At 42.1% G+C, this 18,640-nt stretch overlaps 1 long non-coding RNA gene across 1 annotated transcript in view; it reads left to right on the top strand.

The window, feature by feature from the left end:
- Window positions 1-17,805, top strand: part of LOC146762819 (uncharacterized) — a 57,571-nt gene extending 39,766 nt beyond the window's left edge. The window contains exon 2 of the long non-coding RNA XR_014949055.1: window positions 17,206-17,805. This is a non-coding gene — a long non-coding RNA (uncharacterized LOC146762819). The remainder of the gene's footprint in view (window positions 1-17,205) is intronic.
- The last annotated feature ends 835 nt before the right edge of the window (window positions 17,806-18,640 follow it).

The raw sequence follows: 18,640 nt of genomic DNA, 5'->3' as shown, positions 1-18,640 counted from the left end.
TTGTCCTGCAGTGTTTCCTAATTAGTGTCTAAGAAAGATGCTGGTTGTCTTCAACCCAAATCTGAAGGAAACTGCAAAGAGCAACTGGCTGCTTTATTGGAGGTTAATATCAAGAGACAATCAGAGAGTTACCATAACTGACACCATGTTAAAACTGCCACTCTCAAAAGTGGCCTTACTTTTTCACTGACATCTCCTCACTTTATTCCCTCAGTGAAAATCAAGGAATAGCACTTTGGTATGGGAGACTTGTTCCAAAGAAAAACCTTCTATCGAAGTTCTCTGAACAAATTTCAGAAGTTATAAATAAAATTGCTTGCTGTGATCTTAGCAAATAAGAAAGAACACTGATAAATTTCTCCTTAAAGGAAACACGGTGTTTCTTGGCAAGCACATGGGAACAGCCTCCTGCAGCCTTGTGAGAACATAAAGGTGGAGGTCATGAATACCACGGGACCTGGTTAAGAGTCTCCCAGGGACCATGCAAGGATGATACACACTCTTTCTGTATCTGCAGAACACAGGCTTAAAAGGTTGTTCCTGAGACACTGAGTCAAGTTCTCAGTAGTCACAGGAAAGGAGGACACCAGAAGACTTTGTTGCAGTACATAAACTTCAGATTTAGAACCTATCCATTGTTTTGTCCTCATTACTCTTAGAAGAAAGCTCCTCTAAAATCAGAATGCTCACCTTCTAATTTCTTGCAATTAGTACTCTCGTGCTCTTTCGCCAACACGATCCTTCAGCTCAAATAGGCTTTACGTTATTTGGGTCTGCGCAGTACTTTCCCTTTTAGTACTTCTATTTCTAAGAGAACTAAAAAGGGAGAGATTGATAGCCATGGAAACGTACCTCTCCGTTCACAGCCCAGGTGCATCGAGAGAATCTCATTTGTTCTGAGCGTTCCAAGGTGACTCTCCACTTTGAAGTCTGTCTTTTCTGTCAGTGGTGCCAGCAGTTGATCAGTTCTGCCAGAGGAAACCACGATGCTCTTTGAAGTTTTCTTTTCCTTACATAATTAGCCGTACTTTTAATCCACATATTATACAAGAAGGTTTTTTTAAACCTTCTCATGTTGTCTATGTAAATATTCAGTGTGGGTGTTTTATTTTCTCTCCTCATTTCAAATTAATGACCCTTTTATTTGTGAAGCGTGATCTGAAAGAAAGATGCATCCTGACAGGTGAGGTGGCTCTTACCTTGTGATATGGAAACATCAATTTAAATCTACTTAACAATATATTAACAATAGTGAATACTAAAATTACAACTAATTAAAACATTTAATTTGTATGTTCCTATATATGTTCCAAACACTGAGAAAAATGAGTTGATCTAAATAAGACAAAGTAAACAGTCATGTCAATTCTGTAATTCTCTATGGGCAGTGAGGCACTGGCACAGGTTGCTCAGAGAAGTGGTGGATGCTCCATCCCTGGAGACACTCAGGGTCTGGCTGGACATGACTCTGAGCACTGTGGTACATCAGATTACTGCCATATGTTCAGTGACAGCATGGGTAGCTTAAGGACAGGAACACTGAGGATGTTCAACTCAGCTTTTAATGATCGTTTGAAGATCACTGATATGCATTTTTGCTAAGTCAAAAAGAAAGTCATTCATCTATGAACAAGTAGTTCATACAAAAGATGAGAGAAAGAGAATATAGGAAATAACATTAAACATATGAAAACAGTATTTTATAGTGGGGTGTTCAAATTCTGGAACTGGTTGCCTTGAGTGGCTGATGTGTCTCCACATTGAATTATGATTTAGAACATAACCTTGAATGACAATGTATGTGTTTAAAGTGTGCTGCATTTAACAACATACACAATATATACTGACACTGGAAAGATATGGACTGTTTTTTTCTTAGTCCATCTACTCAAATTGTTAAAATCATGTCCTGCCTCCATTGTGAAATCCGCATTACAAAAGTAAATTAGAATTATGGTATGGAAGACCATAGATAGATGGTCTTTATGCTATCTATAGTCTAGACTGTATATACTGAAGCTCTGAGAGCTTTGAGAGATGGCTCAGTGTGGTGTGTCTGACAAACATGTGATCACATTACCATATACTCCATTTCAAATGCTGTGGTTGTTATTACTAGATCACTTTTGCTTTGAATTATGACTCACGCACAAAATTAGTCCTCGAATATTACAGGGTGTTGATCTACCTCTGGAGGAGAAAAATGGGATGCCCAGTAATGCCAAGATGTGAATAAAAACGGAAGGAGCAGTTCAGTATAGGGACCAAATTTAATGGCATATCAGGGTCACTCAAATTCTCTAGATAAGATCAGAGAAGGAAATGAATGCAAGGCATATGCCTGCACAAAGAGGTCATTCTTTGCAGAGAGAGACAAGTATTACACAAACTGAGTGGACAAAGTTTGCCTCCCACATTTCTTTCATTACTCATACCTAACACCTGCTAGTTAACCGCCATCCATTTTTCATACAGGCCCACTCCAGTTCCACTGTGCTTTAATGTCAGTAAGACAATCTCTCATTTCATGTTGCCTTGCACAGATAGAAATGGTAAGGCAGCCAAATCTGTGCAACCTCAATTCAGAGGGCCACTGAGTTGTAAAGCAGAAGGTATCCAGGTCTCAACCCCTGATGAGAGACAGTGCTAAAATAAAATTAGAGGAAAATGAAACCAGAGGTTTAACTACACCCAGCAAAAGCATGCAACTGCAACTGCACAGGGCTCAAAAGAACTGTGCACAGTAAGCAAATAAGCCCTGAAACAGGCATTGGGGCAAGTGTCTGGTTTAGGATGTAAGTAGGACAATAGACTTTATTAGCATTACTCTTCCTCATGAAACAGTTATTGTAAATGCAAAGTATCAGTTTTAGGCCTTGGAAAGCATCATATGCAGCAGCTGAGTATAACTTTGCACTGGAATATCCCTTGACAACCCAGCACCTCACAGAGACTGTAGTTAATTACCACCACTATGGTGGAAGACTGTCCCTGGAAGTGCTAAGCCAGCTTGCAAGAGCTTTGCAGATTGCAGCACACTAAGGTCTGGTACCTTAGCATTCTAAACACTACTGTGATGCCTTCATGGAGGTAGCAGCAATTTATATCACTTGAAAATATAAACCCATCAATTTAGAGGGTCAGAAGATGGTTTGATATGCATATCTTCTAACATATGTTATGGCATTATGTACTATACAGCAGAAAGGAAGTTAATGAGACAGAGATGAGGGCTTGTACACATCTCATCTCTGGCTGGTGCATAGGGAAAACTGGAAGATACCCTCATCACTTTTTTTTTTTTTTCTGTGTAGCCAAACAAGATGTGGTTGGACACATTTATTCTGTAGTCTCTAACTGTACTGACAAGACTCTGATGAATGAGAATTGCCCTAAGCAAAATATTCTCTTTTTTTCCTTTTTCAGTGACTCCCCACATAAGCTGTCCTTCGTGCCCTAATTCTTCATGCTGGTCTGTGTGCATACTTTGCTCTGGTGTTTTGACAGGCTAATGAATTTTGCTGTGATGTTAATAACTCAAGGCTACATGACATCTGGTGATATCACCATTACCAGCCTTTGTATTATTGCTTTGTCTTTGTAGTTCAGTGTTTTCAACTGGGAAAAGATAACATGTCCAACTGGGAGGAGAGGTAAGGGCTATTTGGTGGTATCCCTCTGTTAGACCTACCTATACTGCCTGTGAGAGCACATGGCCTGTATGTTGGGAGTACAAATTCAACATGGGCATTCGCTTGGCACAAAGTGACTTCCTTTGGACTGATTCTTATTGTTATACAAGTGAACATTGTGCTGGGATGAAGGGAGTGAAAAAAGCTGTGTTTGCTGAATGCGGGTTGTGCAGTCCCATTTAACACAGGTATTCCCAGGTGGCACCACCTGGCTGACCTGACCTGATGGCAAGCTGGAGGAGTAGAAGAGGTTTAGGGCATCCTGCTTCTTTCCTTCAGAAACTGCCAGTGCCTCCTCAGTATTTGTTGTTCCTCTCTGGAACTGAGACTAACTTAATTTCACAAGGGTACAGATCATTAATATCAACAGTATTCGAGCAAGTGAACTTTCAAAGCAGCGCATAATCATTAACCTCAAAGCCTGCAGCAGCCCTCTGAGATATTATCACCACAGATTTCTAACAGGAAGAAGGTGCAAGAGGTCTGAGCCCCACGGTGACTTTAGCAGTCAAGTTTCCAGACTGTATTTTTAATACAGTAACCCTGTGGTTGGTTGTGGCTGGACCAATATGAAACACATTTAGGGAAAAAAAAAAACAACACCCCCAAAACCAAAAAACATTGAAATTTCTTGCTTCTATGTGGTATCTGTTGTGACTGGACAAGGGGAAACGATAGCAAACTAAAAGAGGGGAGGTTTAGATTGGACATAAGGAAGAGACTTTTTACATTAAGGGTTGTGAGGTATAGGAACAGGTTGCCCAGAGAAGTGGTGGATGCCCCATCCCTGGAGACATTCAAGGTCAGGCAGCATGGGGCTCTGAACATCTGAACTAGCCATAGGTGCCCCTGTTCACTGTAGGAAGATAGTCTAGGTGACTTTTAAGGGTCCCTTCCAACTCAAATTATTCTGTGATTCTATGATCGGAAGCCTCAAAAAGTTGTCTAATGGAAGTGGCCATTACAAGACTAGGAAAAAAGAAGCACTTGAAGGAAAAGTGACTTTCCCACCCACATTCAGTTATTCAGTGACCACCTCAGAGGCATCCAGGTACCCTGAGTCCAGTCCTGCAGACTTTGCCATGTCTCATGTTGCTTCCCACTGGCAATCCATAACCACTTGGTTCTGCATTGCACAATTGTTTAGGTTGGGATGGACCTTCAGAGATCATCCTGAGAAAATCCCTGCTGCATAAGGATCACCTAATGCAGAACCCAAGACCATGTCCAGGCAGACACTCTCCATTCCTCACCAGTCCCCATTTTCCCTCTAGCGTTGCTGGCACTCAAGTGAGGAAGAGAGCACAAAGAAACTCAAGCACAGGCCAGATCTTGCTCTTGTCTCTGGCAGGATAAAGTGGGATGCTGGAAAAGAGAGACAGCAGTAGAAGGTTGGAAGGATAGTGTGATGTAGTTTGCTGCTTCTGTTCTCCTGGAGGATGAAGGAATGCCCTGAAAAGATGGAGAAAAAAATGATTTCACTTTAAGCAATTACAACTAAGGCAGGAGCTGCTGGAGCAGTCTCACTAATAAACTGACATTCAGGTCACCTCTGTAACTGGCTTACAATTAAACCATGTGAAAACCGGCTTCTTGTCAGCCTTTGCTATTGATTCAAGGCATTGACTGTAATATCAAATCATTTTTCAGTTCCAGGCAAAGTGAAAACACCATGTTTTTAAAAACACATAATTTTATTAATGTAAGGTTTGTTATAATAATAGTAATAGTGACTAACACTGTCAACAATAATACGATCTATTTATACTCCTTGTCAAGAAGGTGCAGAAGTAGTTATTTCTGTGTAATAATTCTCAGAGTTATACAGACTCATGAAGTGAGCTCATTGCTTGGCATTCAAAATACTCTATGGCATAAGTTAAGTTCTACCGTTTGGCTGGGTACTAAATGGAAAAAATCATCCCTTTGCCTGTTAGCAATTGAACAGTTTTGAGTATAACGAGTTCATTGTGTAGCTATAATTGCACTGTTAGGAGCAGTGGTGAATATCTCTCCCTGCTTCATGTCATATAGACTTTGATAAGCAAGATGATATTACTCTCCCTCCCCAAGCGGTCTGTTTTCTAGTTGAAGGCACTTGGATCATTTACTCATTTCTAACACAGGTGCCATTTCTTTGATCTTGCCTGCATCTCTACTTTGATTCTCCCATATTTTTCCTGTGACATCATCTTGAAGAGCCTACAGTGTTCAAGGTATGGCTGTGCTATGGAAATGGAACAGCGCCTTTTCTGTTGTTTTCTATTCCTTTCCAAAGAATCACTGATTTTTAGCCTAGTTTAAGTAGCTTCTCTGCTTTTCTATTATAGGAGAAAATCTGTGTTCTGGGAGTCTCCAAGAACTCTGCTATGATGAACACCGACACAAATAATACATTGCTATTATACCATCATGACGGATGATGGGATGTTGCTCTGTCTGAACTAATGATTAGAAGAGCTGCATTTCCTGTTTTAATGAGCCACAATGATGTACACAGATTTGACAGCTCATTCCTGATAGGGAGCCTGACCCCTGATGAAAGGCTTCCATGTCTAATTTTAGGAGAGAGAGACGTCATTTATGTGGGTGTTTTCTTGCTCTGCAGGCAGCCAATTATCGCGTATCATATCTCATGCAGCTGCTATTTTGCACATATGAGCCCAGGCAGGTGTCACATCCTATTTTCACAACCAACCAATCAAGACAAACATGGAAAAATTGGTATTCCGGGCCTTGCATTTTGAGCCCGCATTACCACCAATTACAGTACTCTCCCCATGTTATGGAGAAGCCATCCTCAGTAACAAGCATGTACATAATGTGCCACTGAGCACCAAGACAAGCACTGCATTTTCAAATTCTTGACACTTCCAAGTTTTAGCCATAGATGGAGAAATGAGTTTCATTTCCAAGTGTTGATATTAATAGCCTAAGCTATTCTTAGAGCTATAAATGTACCCATTCCAATTTCTGATATAGGTTATCTCAACCTGTAATGACGGCATTGTAATCTAGAGCCATGTACCAGTTGCAGATACTTCCTTATGTCTTTGATTATATGTTACCTGCAGCTCTCCAGCTTTGACTGAAGGTTTTAATGTTTTCATGTGTACAATGCCAATAAATAAATTTGCCTTAATAGCATCTCTAACTACTAAAGGCATTTTCCTCAAAATCTGTAGAAATAAAGAACTGGAGGGCCACTAAAATGGGTGGAAGGCTGGAGGTCCCCTCATGTGAAGGCAGGCTGGAAGAACTGGGGTTGTTCAGCCTGGAGAAAGAGAAAGCGCTAGGGAGACCCTATAGCGGCCTTCTAGTAGCTACAGGGGGGCTAGAGGAAAGATGGGGAGGGACAATTTATCAGGCAGTGTATTGACAGGACAAGAGCTTAAAACTAAAAGAGGATAGATTTAGATTAGACATTAGGAGGATATTCTTTACTCAGACAGGGGTGAGGCAGTACAATATATTACCCAAAGAAGCTGTGGGTGGCCCATCTCTAATAGTGTTCAAGGCCAGGCTGGATGGGGCTTTGGGCAGCCTGATGTACTGGGAGCTGCCCCTGCCTATGGCAGGGTGTTGGAACTCAGTGAATTTTATGGTACTTTCCAGCATAAATCATTCTAGCTATCTATGATTACTGACATACTGCAATAGTGTGAAAGCTGACAAGATCCTGAGATTCCTCTTTTCCTTGGACAGTAGTTTGTATGCCCCAAACCTCAACTTCTTTTATCAGACTTCCTATCCGGCTCACTGAGGACTATTCTAGATCAGTACTTGTGCAACCTTTAGAGCTTTGATCAGCCCTTGCTGATACAGGGTGGCGGCTCACAGGGGAGCTGGATTACCAAGAGCTTATAGATGGAACACACAAACGTTGAAAAGCCAATTTGTTCGTGAACTTGATCTTTTGATTGTCCCTTGTGGATATTGATATGAATAAGGGTGGTTTAAGTTTTGTTATACATCCCAGCTTGTACTGATTAAAGATCTCCCTCTGGAAGGCACTGGGCTTCATTTATTATATGGGAACATCTGCTGTGCCTCAGATGGAGCAGCTCCATCATTTTTTACTTTGAACCACAATGGAAGTATCACCCCAGATAGTGAAGAAAAGCGCATTATGTGAGGATGCATGAGAAAGGTCCATGGGTATATTCCATTAGTGTCGTGAATGTCTGAGTGGTTTTCCCAGACAAAATTCTAAATCAAAGATTTTACAGACATTCTTACTAGTAATCTTCATGTATTCTGATTTGATCAGGAAATGAATGTTGGCACATGGATGGAATTTTAGGCATTATCAAGATAGCATCGGTATACAAGAGTTTTGTTTCATTTCTTCAACAGAGTGTATTCCTCCTGTGTAGGGATTTTGCCAAGTAGCACCAATGATTCCCATGGCAAAATTAGATTGAAAAGGAGAGAGATTAGTTTATTGTCTGACCCTACTGGCTGAGTGGAATAAAGCAGCCATTAGTCCATCTGTTATTACAGATAACAATCAAATATCATATAAAAGCTCTCTCTACTGAGAAAATCTGATTTGAAGCTTGCTTTTAAATACAGCAAAACAAGGAATATCATTAAATCCTCCTTGTGGTCATGTGCAGAACTAATGTAACATCATCCTTTATCTGAGGGGGTTGAGTGACTGAATGATATTTATAGAGCTGTCTACTCTGATTTCATAAATTCATCTCTCCCCAACTATACGTATATAGGCATTCATTACATTTAGATATTTCTATTTTATGGAAGTCTGTATTAGAGGTTTACAACACACAGGTTTTATGTATCAGAACCCGGGGTGAAAACCTCCATATCTCTGACCTAACTTGTCTTTTTTATTACAATTTTTAACTCACTCTGAGCATCTGGAAAAGCAACCGGAAATTCAGATGGTTCTTGAGACTTAGGATGGCACCAGATTTAAGCTGCCTTTTCTCTGTCTTCCATGGTCAATAGGCTTCTCAGAGCTCATCACTCCCAACAGAGGTTCACGCTTCGTGGGTACACTGCAGTGACACTCGAATGCTTGAGAAATTCTGGCTGCAAAAAAGCTTCTTGTTCTTCTACAGTAGCTACAAAAAGAGACATCACAGTGTGAGTCATCTCCAGTGAAGTGGTGAAGTTCATGGCTGAGGGGATAACTGTGTCATCTATAGACATACAGCACTGATGTTTTATACCTTAGACACAGTCTGTCAAACCAGCATCTGGTTTGCATTGCACAGGAGCATTTCCAGGACTGTCCCCTTATTGTGCTGGAAAAGAGTTGACAATAGAATTGCTCTGAATTTCCCTGAAGTGAGGCTGAAATGCTATGACATTTGTGAGTACACAGTTGTGTGACACCACAGGTTAGGTCAGACCTTGCAGAAGGGCAGAGATGGCGTGCTGACATTCAGAAGGTGTGCTGGCAGTCATGTGAGATAGTAAACCTTGAGAATATGGTCTATTAAATACATTAAGTTATTATTCCAGAAGAAGATGCAAATTCGGTGACAATACCTCTTCTTTTTGCTTTCCTTTCTGAGATAAAGCCTCAATCGAACACACTTTGTATCATGACAGCCTGCTAAGGAATGGGTGAATGTGACAGACTCACAGACCTTCAAGGTGCAGTGAAAACACTGAACACTCACTCAGCTGATGGAAATTCCCCCTGCAGATTCTCACTGCTTTTCCTGAGTTTACGATGTGGTCTTCAGCAGAGAACTGCCTGCAGTAAGAATGGGCATCTTGATTGAAAAGCAATGGTCCTTGAAACTCAGAAAATGCTCAACATATTGGATAACTACATATACATATGGACATTTACAGAACCGTGTTATTATTTCTTATGGATGAAATGGAACACTTTACCCAGAGGATTAAAGAGCAGTGATTTTTCTAGCAGTGTGCTTGCATATAAGATATGATCCGCTCTTGATACATGCCTTCCATTTAGATGAAAGGCAGCGATGCATTCATGTTTACTGGAAGGATGTCTGTCATATTTGATGTGACTGTTAAAAGTGACACCTTTTAATAAACCTGCCTCTTTCTGGAACAAAAGCACATTTTTAACAAAAAACCCTCTGGACAGAGACCCTAACTGTGCTTTACTGCTGCCATCTTCTGACATCGAGGTTATATTGCAGGTTTTTAAAGGAACGAAATTATCCCGGACTATTTTTATCCTAATATGCTTTTCAGTAAATGTCATTACATCAGTGATAAAAAAGAGCAGGATTATACAGATGTGCCTTTGCCTTGCACATATATTTAGAGAAGGGAAACATGGCTGTATGAAGTGTACATAAATGCTCCAGAGACTACAAGATGGGATGAAGGGTACCTGACCTTCATTCTGAACCTGGTTGGTTACATATCATACAAAGGAGCACAAAAGTACAAAGAAACAGAGGATCTAAGTCCTCGTTTATTCTTCTATTACTATCAGCTATGTATGACTCAGACACCAAGATATGGGATGATAAAAACTTAAATACAGTTGGTGTGAACTTCATACGAATAGGTGTTACATGGATATATCCTTCACAATTAGGCACTGAAGTGATAACAGATGACAGATTTCACAGCATCAATTTCCTGGATGCTACTCAGACATTTGGATTCTTGGTAGCTTGTCTATAATAAATTGTAAGGTGAAGAACTTAGCAAAATATCTGGACCAGTGGCTACAGGATGTGCTGTGAATTGCCAGATTTGGGTCTTGACCAACTCTCACCTTAGAATACTCACAGTCATCTCTTCCAGTGATGCTCGACTTGCAGCTACTTCATATTCATCTGCCTTACAGCGAGCTCAATTAATGCAAGGTTCAATGCAGGTTGTACTAACACTTTTCCTTTGAATTAATTGTGTTGGAACCTTGGAAGAAAGAGTAGCACGGAATTAATCTATGCTTCTCTGCAAAGCTGAGCCCAAGGCGTGTTCAACCTTAGCTGTGACAAAAACCTGTAGAGTAGCAGCTGATCTAATAATGTTTGCCTTTGTAAAAATGGGTGGAGGTAAGTGGGGATGGTTTAATTTCCACATTTATAAGAATTCCAGCTTTCGAACACAGTTATTTCAGCCTTAGCAATGAGACAGCTATGAGCAGTCTGGTTTCTAGCAAGTGGTGCAGAGAGATGCTTCATCTGCACACCTGATTACAGAAAGCTCTGGTTCTGTGCCACTTGTCACATCCATCAGCCAGCCTATTTTTGTTTCTATCCTGACACTTCTGCTCCAGTGTGTTCTTTATGGATTTCTTTTATTTCCTATTATTTTTACCATGTGTTCCATTCTTTTCCTTTGGCTTTCTTCTGCAGTTTACCAAACACTCACTCTCCCTTGTGTTCAGATTCAAAATCTGTATAAAAAGAAAAGGGGACGTTGTAGATAAGAAATCCTTACACATCTGATTATTCCCCACCTTTCATACGTCACATTGTAGACTGAATGGAGAAAATAATCCCTTATGGATTGCTACAGCCATTTTCAGACCCCGACCCCATTTGGATATAATGGATTTAAAGTTTAAAATATGGTTAATTTTAGTGTTAGGAACTGGGCTGAGATTTTACAGAATGATGACTTAGTTTCACCGGAGACTCCTCTTAATTAATTCCTTTGTTTATCAGAAATCAGTTTCTACTTCCATTTCTTTCCATACCAGTAAAATCTCTTGCAAGTAATAATCCCACATGATTTACTGGTTCACTGGAGTGATGCCAGCTTTGTTATAATCCCAGCTGCTGTTTTATCCTCGGGGTATTTCAGTTCCTAGTAAAGTGCACAGCATGGTCTCCAAAATCACGTGAGCTCAGATTTTAATGTTTTTATTCACCCCCTTTGTTTTTCCCTCACAGCAGAGCTCGGCTGGTTCTCAAACTTGACCAGTTTGATTACATTTAAACTACATTTAGACAGATGCATCCCCTGGGTAAAACTTCTTCCCTGATTAGTCTGGATGGGAAGCATCTGTTTTCCTCCTGGTAATAAGCATTCTTAAAATCAAAGCACATAAACAGGCATTGGCCATGTCGCACGTCACATACTGAAGACCAGAGAGCGAGTCTTCAGAAGTGGAACTTTAATTTGGGCAGACTGGCCCACAGACATTAGCACAAGAAAATGAGAAAAAGCCCCAGAGCATCACAGCTCAAAACAGCGATCTCAGGCTGTAGCCATGTTTTTATCATTTAGTGACTGGGAATATATCAACACTGTGGCAAATGTCACAATTCTAAAAGCACAGAATACTTAAAACCAGGAGTATTATGAGCTGACAGCTATTGCCACTGCATCCCCAGCAGCAGTGCTCTCCCTTCTGCTCCCTCTGGCCCTGCTGTTTATCAGGATCCACTCCCTAAGTGCCAAAATGAGAAAATCATAGAATCATAGAATTACCCAAGTTGGAAATGTCCTCGAAGATCATGAAGTCCAACTGCAGCCTAACCACAGTACCCTAACTCTAACAACCCTCTGCTAAATCATATCTCTGAGCATACACCCAGCTTCTCTGCACAGTGATGAGGATGGGAGGGGACACAGTCAGGTCCCACTTACCTCTTCCTGCCACCACTGTGCCTTTCAGGACTGTCTGGCACTCCTTTGAGGAAAGGCTGGAGAAGAGTAGAGGTGACTCATCCCGAGGGCCATGGGAGAAGTAAGAAGGGGTGTCCCGTACCCCAAGAAGGGGTACAGAAGAAGAAAAAGATCATGATGCAGGGTACTGTCCTGTGCTAGGATTGCCTTCATGGGTTGGTCATAGAGATCATAGAATACTTTGGGTTGGAAGAGACCACAAAGAACATCTAGTTCCAACCCTCCTGCTTCAGGGAGGGTTTCCAGTCACTAAATGAGATGTTGCCAGGAGACAGGTCTTCTGCCAAGGCATTGGAGCAAGAGGATACAGCAGGACTCTTGGCAGTGTGTTCCATCTTGGGAAGAATCAGCTGGTTTCTCCTGGAGTGAAGTTATACATATACTATGCAAAATGGGGAGTCTCATGGGGCTGTGGAGATATACCCTGAACCTACTCAAGTCAGTGAAGAGAGCACAGGACTAAAAATGCTTCTCCTTTTGATAACAACCTATTCTTTCAAAGTCTCTCTGCATGTTTACCTCTGGAACCAGGCCAGTTTTCTCTCTTGCAGTGGTGCTATAACACACACAATTGGCTCATTCTTCTTCAAGTTCTCCTCTCGTGTGTATCCTCTCCCAGACCAGACGGGCCAGTCACCCCAATATGTCTGGATGGTTGATATGCCAATATGCTGCAAGCTGGTCCATGGGGGCATGTGGGGGAAGAAATGGCCATGAACCTGTAGATGTGCTTCTTGTGTGGCAAGCAGTCATTAGAAAAAACTAATGTATTGATGCCCTAGTGATTTCCTAAGGACATGACCCAAGGGGGCCTCAAGTATCAGGAGAGAGATTCTGGTAAGGCCAGGTCTGTGTTTCCCTGCCACCAAGAAAAAACTCAAAGACTTATAAATTAAAATGTCTGGTGATCTGCTGGCTAGTTTGGAAACCAAATCCCTTGCTGGGTCTTGTATCCAGGAAACTGTGAGCTGCGCTGCAATGGGGATCCACCAGGGAAGGTGGTTTCAAGGGCTAATGGTTCCCAGGAGGGTTGGCCATCAAAAGAAACCCCCTGTGTGAAATTTTACCTGTTTTTCATTGTCCTTAATTGCGAGGTGTATTTTGCTGCTGTTACCTAATTTGTGCAGATCCACACTCCTGTCTCTGCAGGAAAGCAGTGAGTTGCTGGCACATATTTGGTACCCAGCTCAGTCTGCATCTGCTCCTCTCCTCTTCATAACATGAGGCTGCACAACTCTGGGATATGCCTACTGGCTCTTCTCTGGAAAAAGAAAACACGTTTGTTCCTTGCTGGAAGAGTCTGAATGCAGCAACAACTGCTATAAAAAGATGATGAGAAGCAAAAACAGTTTTGCTCAGCTTATGAGTGAACACATCCTTTTTCTTCATCCAAATTGCATTTTACAGAATATTTCTGTATGGTTCCCTCTTGTACCGACCTCTCTGAAAAGACTCCTGATGGATGAGGCTCCCAGGCTGGATGAGGCTTTGAGCAACCTGGTCTGCTGGGAGGTGTCCCTGCCTATAGCAGGGTGGTGGAAGCTAAATAATCTTAGAGGTCCCTTCAAACCCAAACCATTCTATGCCTCTATGACAGTTGTAATCATCTCTCATCCCAAACCTCCATCACCCAGTTTAAGCTGCTCAGTTTATCTTCCACACACACCCAGGATTCCTGTAGGCTGAGCAGGTTCTCTCCCTGTTAAAGTCCTGTTAAAGGTGCAGAAACTGGGTGGGTTTCTGGGTTGACCATGATACTGCTTCAGATGAAGTCCTGAGATGAGATAAGCACCTGTAACCCCATTTACAGACATTCATCTCCTCACAGAAACAAGTGCCATGGAAGAGAAATAGACGTGCATTGCATGACTCATGAACAGAATCACATTAATTTAATCAGATGCTAAGAAGTCAGAAATTGTGCAAGATGACTGCCTGTGTATTTTCCTAGCAGCAGACAGTCTGTGCTCCCTGGCCCTTAAGGCTGCACAGATCTCAGGCCAGTGGACAGATGGATTATGCAGATGAGAACAAATCCTATGCTGTGTAGCTGCAGGAAGATGCAGGCACAATTTCCCCCGGAGCTGATGGAATTAATAGAGCAATGACAACCATCATGGGAAGTGCACCAAGCATGGTTTCGAGCTGAGAGAATACAAATTGTATCGGGAAAAAAGCGTAAGGCTGCAGGCTTTTAATCTATCTGCTGGAGAACAGCGCCAGAGCTTGAAATTATTGTTGATTGCTTCAAATCAGCTACCTGTTTATGGCACTAGAATATTGTTCGGACACTGAGTACTTGATGACTTGTGGAAATCCATGTTTGGGTAAATGCTTTAAGGGAGAACAAACAAGCAGAGCATGACTATCTTCTGAAATGCTCTTTGAGACTGTTGCCCTGGATCAGGAGCTAGGCCAGAAGTGGCAGCAATGCTTACTCATAAGGAAACGGGGATGTCTATCACATCCTGAGAGAATGAATGTTTATATATAACCTTTGACATATGGGGACATTCGTGCTTTTATTTTATGGATAAAGACAAGAGATACTAGATGTATTACACAATATTAAAAGCTCTGTGATGAGGATAAACCTCATCTTTGGGGTGGAAATAACTTTTCCTTATTTCAAGGGAAAGGCTCTGGCAAAGGGCTGATGTACAGAGGGTGAGTAGCATCACATCTGGCATCACTCCCTTCTGAGGAGGACCTGGGGTGAACTATGGGAGGAGCAGCAGAGAGAGCATGTTGTAAGATATCAATATTTAGCAAGACTCTGTGGGTTTAGAGACAAGAGTTGGGAAGAATATTAAAACATCAGTGTCCCAGAACTACTGCAAGTATGGACGATGCTGCAACACAACCAACACAAACTCCTCATGTTAAATTAAGCTGTCCTGATTTGAGCCTTGATCATCATTCCCAGCCTCCTTTGTGAACAGAGACTGCCTCATGCTTAATGACAGTCACTGCAGAAAATGGGACGTGCATGTGTTTACAGCCAGGATGTTAATTATGGTACTAGAGTCGATCCCTGACATCACCAATCCTGTCAGAATGACTGACAAGAAGTGAGTCTGAAGCCCTCTTGTAGTGTGGGAGAAATAGGGCAAATCTGAAGCATCTGTAGCAAAAGGGAAGCCTTTTCCCATGGCTTTTTAAAGATCTTTTCAAGACTGAAATTTAAAGATCTTTTCAAGATTGAAAGAATGGACATAAATGTACAGAAGAGGGAATGAATACTAGGGAAGTGCTGCAGGCACTCAAGGTGCAAATGAGTGAGGGGAGGAAGCTTAAGAGAAAAGCTAAGTGGGAAGGAAAAGGGAAGTAAGTGTTTCTGGAGGTCAATGTTCATGAACAGCAGCTGCTGCTACCATGGCCAATGCTTCACAATCCCAGGAAGTTTATAGGATTTGGGTCTACTTCTCCAGAGTAATAAACTGTGTTGAAAGTAACACCACCACCTGATCTGTCCAGTGACGTTCCTCATGCCCCTGCAGCAGTCCCAGCTGAGATAAATGAAGGACACGCAGCCTCTGAGCTGGGCTTCGTCAGGCTGTCTTTATTTGTATGCTTTGAAGAGACTCCAAATCAGGTCAGGATTAGCAGCAGTTGCTGTGGTTTCAAAAACTTCTCTCTGTTAGCTGTGACCTGGCAAGGAACACAAATGAAATTGGCTTGTTCTCTTGTTTGTACTTATATTTCTGTATGAAAAGACATCAGAGGACTGTGAGAGATCTTTCTTATAGATCTAAAAAAAAATACACATATAAAATGTCAACTTTATTTTTGCCAAACAACTTGCCGTATACCTCAGCAGGGTTTATCCAATTCTTAGCTAAGATGGCAGATTTATCCAAGCATTTACTACGAGTATATTCTCTTCTACATATTTTAAACATTTCAGTAAAACAAAACAAAATAATGATATCCCAGAAGGACTTTAATAGCCTTAATGAAAAGTCATGACTCCTTTCAGAGATGTAGTTTTTATATGTATCTGTATTACTTCAGTTACCCAGCAAGTGCATCACGACAGCCCCTTGGGGTTAATATAAAATGAAAGCCAGAGAATATTACTAGATAAAGAGGGAAAAGCCTTTCAGACATGCACCACACAACATAAACAAGAAAGCAAAGGTAATTATCTTTTTCTCTCAACAGGACACCCTTAGATGGAGCTCTAAACATTTATCAGGAAAGAGATACAGGGGGAAAAAAGGGTCAGTGGCTAAGAGGAGGAAAAAGATGGTAATTCCCATTACGGACTATGTTTGAGTCCTTATTGTCTTCCCTTCCACTCAGGGATGGCACAGACAGTATTGTGGCAGGCTGCAGCGATGGATGAAGCAAGACGTGGCCACACCGATGCAGCACTGAGGTTACTCCAAGTGAAATTCAACAGGATGTTGATCTTGTTGACAACAGTGAGGAAGGCTGAATATTAAATGAAACATTCATTATAAAACTCCCAAAGCAAACAAAAGTATTCTATACGTCTATGGGGAATGTGATCAGAGTGTGACAGCTGAAAGGACCACTGAACAAAAGACACGCTATAAAATGCTGTGTAGCAATTGCCTAACAAAAGCTCACATGCAGGAGGTACAAAAGAAGAAAATTTGGAGGAAATCATACATTTCAGTGTAAAATCTCTATTCATGCAGCTTAACTCCAAGAATTATGTCTGAAAACATTAAGTCAATGCATGCATCCTGGTGGATCCTTCTTCTATAGCTCCCTTTCACCTCCTGTGCTAGAAGTCAGCAGGACAGATCCTGCCCATGGCCAAAGGGCTGGGTTACATCACTGAAATACTGGGATAATCTCTGGAGCTCCTTTGCAATGGAAATGGCCATGCAACTGTTATTTCCCCACTGATTTTTTTTGTTTGTTTGTTTTTCAGTCATTTCTGCAGCCCTCAAGTTCAGACGGGGAAGCCTGTCCATACTGGGCTCCTTAGTGCCCCAAAGTCAAGAGACCCCAACCTGATGTGCGGAAGAGAAATGTCAGATAAGTGCAGTGTTGTTCAGAAGCCTACACAGATAACAGCAAAAAACAACTGACAAGGTGGTCTGGGAAATGGATGGATGAGAATGAGTTGAGAGAAGGACCTGTTACAGTATAGAGACTGGGTAAATCCTGTGCCAAGGAGGGGCGGTGTTGAGGGTATGCTGTTGCTCTGCATGACATTTGATTTGATAACTCTGCTGATTTGATGATGAGGCTCTCCCTGCTGGGTGACTTACTCAAGAAAGAGAGGTAAAATAGTTGAAAATAGTCGTATTTCTGCAACCCCAGCATCTTCCCCTTCCGTGCTCCACCTCCTGTCACTGCACAGCAGGGCGGGGGCAAACTGTTCCATCCACTCCCAGCCATGAGTCCCACTGGTCTGAAGAGACATCTGAGAGCACCATGAGTCATTCCAGGTTGTGTTTCAACAACAGCTGGGAGATAACAGGAACGGCATTCACTCACCAAAATTAAAATAAAATTAAAAAGGAAAGATTCAACTTGGAAGACTTTGTTTCCATATTCAGAAGTTCATTTCGCATATTGAAAATTCTGTTACAAACTTCCCGAGGGAGTTATGTACACATCCCTTGGAGCTGCAGCATGAAGGCACCGTGTCAGAGTGCAGAATGAGAGCAGCAGCAGGAGAAAGAAGCAGCAGCGCATCAGAGCATGCACCAGCGAGCCTACCAGCTTTGCGAGGCTGGAAGGCAGCAGCTTGCAGACAGCAGTCTGTCCGTCTGCATCTGCTGTCTGTCCCTCCTACTGTGCCAGCTGCCAAGGGCCGGCTCCTGGTGTTCAGCTCCTGACTTGCCTGGCTTTGAGGAGGAAGGAAACACTGCCAAAACTATCCCCATCCCTCCTCCCCTGGGGCTGCAGGCACTGTGCTCTGCGGGTGTGTATAGTCAGTGACCCTTCCAGAGCATTAAGTGGCGGGCACACCAGCCATGAGTCTAACCAGTGTTACCTTGTTGGGTTGGGATTTTCCTCTCCTCTTGGCCTGTGAGAGATGAGGAAGCTTTAATCTTTTTCTTCCTCCAAACAGAGGCAGCAGCAGGAGCAGAACAGCTCTGAGCATCAGCAGGTGCTGCTGGCAATGACCTAAAAGATGGATGCACAGGTAGGCATACGGGTTTAGGACAAACCAGAGCTATGTCAGTGTGCTCTGATGAGGCAGGTGGTGTGAAGTTCAAAGGAAATATGCATTTTTACATGATCATATCAGCTGATCCAGGGTGTGTGCATCTGGGCCTTTTCCCAGATGGTAGTTTCAGGGTGTTGAGGAGAACTGAGATCTGTGGTAGAAATAACTGTAGCGTCTCAAAACT

Source organism: Coturnix japonica, chromosome 1 (genome assembly GCF_054131305.1).
Source record: "Coturnix japonica strain WE chromosome 1, WE-NBRP24, whole genome shotgun sequence".
Taxonomy (NCBI): Eukaryota; Metazoa; Chordata; class Aves; order Galliformes; family Phasianidae; genus Coturnix; species Coturnix japonica.
Note: the sequence above shows the minus strand (reverse complement) of the source record. Positions and strands in the feature narration are given on the sequence as shown.